A 3,790-nucleotide genomic window follows, 5' to 3' on the forward strand; every position below is an offset into this window, starting at 1 on the left:
CCATAACAGTACTTACAAATAAAAAGTGTTGCTCCAGTAGGGGCCTAAAACTACCGAACTGGGACACTTTCAATTGCCACTTGTGACAGCTTGTGAACCCAGACAACTTCCATGAAGGTTCCACTCTCTGAGCACCAAAACATCTTATTCTTGCTTCATCACCCTCCTGGCATGGATGTTCAAACATCTGCATTCAACCAGCAATACCTAAATTATAAGGGGTTATGGTAGGATTGTAATCAAAGCCAAAGAGACTACGATGGTGCTTTGAGTCAGATAGACTTGTACACATTCTAACTAGAAGTTGAGAAGAATGAGTAGAAGTACCTCAACATCAAATGTCTCGACACATGGAGCAGCTTCGATGAGATTTAATGTCCATAATAGGTCAAATTTTATAAAGATACCATGGATGGTCAGCTTTCTTAGCTTGTTGAATGCAGTGCATAGTTGCTTTCCGTCTGGTTGCATCCAAATCTGATGAACAAGAAAAGAGAGGTAAAAATAGAATAATTGTACATCTGTATGTCATAGATGCAAGTTATGTGCCTACCAGGTTAGTCATTTGCTAAGTAATGGGATGCTTCCTAGAAATTATAAATTTTAAATAAAAGCAAATAATATGGTGAAGTTATGAACCAGCAAAACTAGAACAATCCTAGTGCTAGTCCAACATTAAGTTCGTACGAACGAAATAGCACACAACCACAATATAACAGCTATCGGCTAAAATTACCTTTTCTCCTCGAAAGTTTAAGGTTAAAGTATGTATGTTTGTGGCACCGTCTGGAACTTGGCTTAAACTAAAGTCTTGGTGAATGAGAGTTGCATCACAGACGAGGGATAATTCCTTGAGTGACGGGACATAACCAAAACACAAGGGGGCCTCATAAAACAACCAAGCCTGCCAACGGACCCGCTCTAGTTTTAGAAGGCATAGCACCTCAGCTCTTTTCAACCTGGATAAGTAGACTTCTAGAACTCTGAGACTCGAACGTGGCGCATTGATCTTCCATACAGCACAGTCCCCGGTGTTGTAGTGGTCCAGACGAAGGTGCAGCAGTCGAACAAAAGGTGATTCATGTCCCGTTCGGCCAAGCGAACATTTTGTAGATGGAGCCTTGTGAGGCAACGAATAATGCTAGGAAAGGCACTGAAAAATCCATCCATATCCTGAGCTTGCTGCACCATAACCTCGTGCGCGGAGTCCTCTGGCTTATTCTCAGTCAAAATGGCGAGTTCCAAATCTGTTACCATCTCACTGCCAATGGCGTTGCTGACCAGAAGGCCGATGTCATGCGAGTAGTTGCCGGTGAGATATAGCTCAAGGCATAGCTTTTTAGTGGTGTGTTCCCTGCGTGGATGAGCCAAGAGTCTGCTAGTAGCTCTCACCAGAGACGCCATTGCTTGATCAATGTGGCGTGCAGCTCATTTGCATGTGGCGCTAAGGAAGTCCATGGCATGAAATTTGAGATTACGAAGTAACCACACAAGTTTCTCCACCGCGTTGACAAAATGCTACTTCTTGCTGCCGTGGCAATGTCGACTCTCACCAAGATAGAGATTAAGATGTCATCGGTCAGCGCGCTGAGCCTATCTTCCACACATTTCTGCAATAAGAATATATCATCCATGAATACAGTCAAGTCAACATGTTTTAAAAAACTACGGTTTTAAAATGTTTGATGTGTTTGACATCAACAAATACCCCAGTTCTAGAAACCATAGTATGCCTAACACCATGCTCTTTTTAGTATTTGAGAAAGAGATCTCTCAACCTCTGTTTTCTAGAAAACCGAAGTGAGAAAAACTGTGGTTTTTAGAAACGGAAGTATGCATTGCCGAGGTTTTAGATCACTATGGTTTTGAAAAAATGGTGTCACCAAACTAGAGACACTAACATAAACGAGGCAAAGAAATGCTTGGACATTGGGTGAACCTTGATGAGGAGGTTAGATCGATCGCTACCAGAGACACTAACATAATCGCTCAAGAGGGACCGAACCTTCATATTGGGGACAAACTATGTGGTGGCCACCTTTTCTGATTATTTTCATAGATCTACATATCAACTTCGGTGGTCTAGGTACGAGAGTAGATGGACGTGGGAGGTGCTATAAGGCGCTCGTGGGCAGCGCTTGTTCCGCCTGCAGGGTCTCATGATTGGGCTAGACACTACTTAGCGCAACAAATGTTTCCTATTTTATTAATTCTCATAATTCATTGGTACTTTCTAACAATTTTCAAATCCCTGTTTAAAGTAAAAATATTATGTGTTGGTAAATAAGAAAATGTCCAGTTACTCCTAAAAATTCTTTCTACCCCCCCGCGGAAAATTATTTCTTCTGGAAGAATTGTTCAATCACTACAAAATATATTCCAAATATGTAGAAATGTTATTATATTTTTTTTCATGTTGTTGCCAAGAAAATGTAATAAAAAATTCATGTGTATGAAATAAAAAATGTTCATAGCGTATTAAAACACAGTAAATCTGTATGAAAAAAAATCATGTATTTTGAAAAAATGTTCATGCCTTTGATAATAGTTGTTGTCTATGTTAGAATATATATGTTCATGTTATTTTGGGGAAGAATATTAGCATTTTTTTAGGGGCGAATATAAGTTCATGTGTGTGTGTGCTTTTCAAGAATCAGTTCATGTGTGTTAGAATGTGTATTCAAGCAAACCCAAACAAGAAAACCAGCAAATGGGCCTGGGCCAGATCAGTAGATAGGACTTTCCCCACAAGTGTGTCGCCCTGCATTTAAGCCTAGCCCGCTCCCCACATTCGATCCCCCTCCACCCTGCTCCGTTTGACTCAATGGTCATCAAGAAACCAAGAAAGCAAACTGAGCTACCAACCTCCATCGCCACCAACGCCATAGGGACCACCGTGGCCATGGCGAACAACCATCTCCGGCCGCAGCCGCTGCCCCTCGGTGTCTACTTCAGCCCGACGTGGAAGGAGAGCTTGGGATTCCTAACCGGTGGATCGCCGGCGACAAGGAGATGCCTGACGCCCGGGGGTACATGTTCTTTGACAATGTCTACCGCATTGACCCCCACGTGCTCACGCGGGAGTACACGCCGTCTAGCAGCCGCGCAGGTGAACACACATGACACATGGTAGTTCCTCAGCAAGACCGGGTTCTAGAGCCAGATCGCGGGCGGGGGCATCAGCAAGCGTGCCGATCTCAGTGTCACCACCGATGGTTACTGGGTGGTGGAGGAGTTTTACCTCGTGCCGTGTGTGATGCACATGCGGACATATGCCCATCGCCTTTTGTTGGGGTTAAGTTAGGCATGCCAAGAAGCATATGCAAATCAAATGTATTCATTAGTCTCGTCTGGATATGCTTCTTTGGTGGCAGCCTTGACATAATCAATTCATCCGTTTTTGTGTCTCTCAGTTGGTGAGGTTGGAATGCCTATCTCATATATGCACCTGTAGTAAGTCTCCCATTATTTCCTTAAAAAAAGTCTTTATGTCAATAGTTATCCTTTCGATATATATTCTCGGAAAGTGAGAAACACAAGTTTCGAATCGCACTATGCGTCTGGTTTGCAATAGTTGCCCACGTTGCACTACTAACCATGCTGCTTTGTCCAATTTAGTATGCGTAGATGACCATCAGATATTTCAGAAACCATAGAGAGGTTTTGAGCCCTGAAAAGTTCGATGGACAGAAAAAGCACACGCAGCTTAAGTCATTCAATTCTCTCTAGCACTCATTATGTAAGCCACACCATAATCATATGAACTATCCGATATGAGGTGTAAAGAGGG

At 42.8% G+C, this 3,790-nt stretch overlaps 1 pseudogene; it reads right to left on the minus strand.

Moving 5' to 3' along the window:
- Positions 1–568: 568 nt before the first annotated feature.
- Positions 569–2,904, minus strand: LOC119360613 (annotated as a pseudogene).
- Positions 2,905–3,790: the final 886 nt, after the last annotated feature.

The sequence above is a fragment of the Triticum dicoccoides genome, chromosome 2B (genome assembly GCF_002162155.2).
Source record: "Triticum dicoccoides isolate Atlit2015 ecotype Zavitan chromosome 2B, WEW_v2.0, whole genome shotgun sequence".
Lineage (NCBI taxonomy): Eukaryota > Viridiplantae > Streptophyta > Magnoliopsida > Poales > Poaceae > Triticum > Triticum dicoccoides.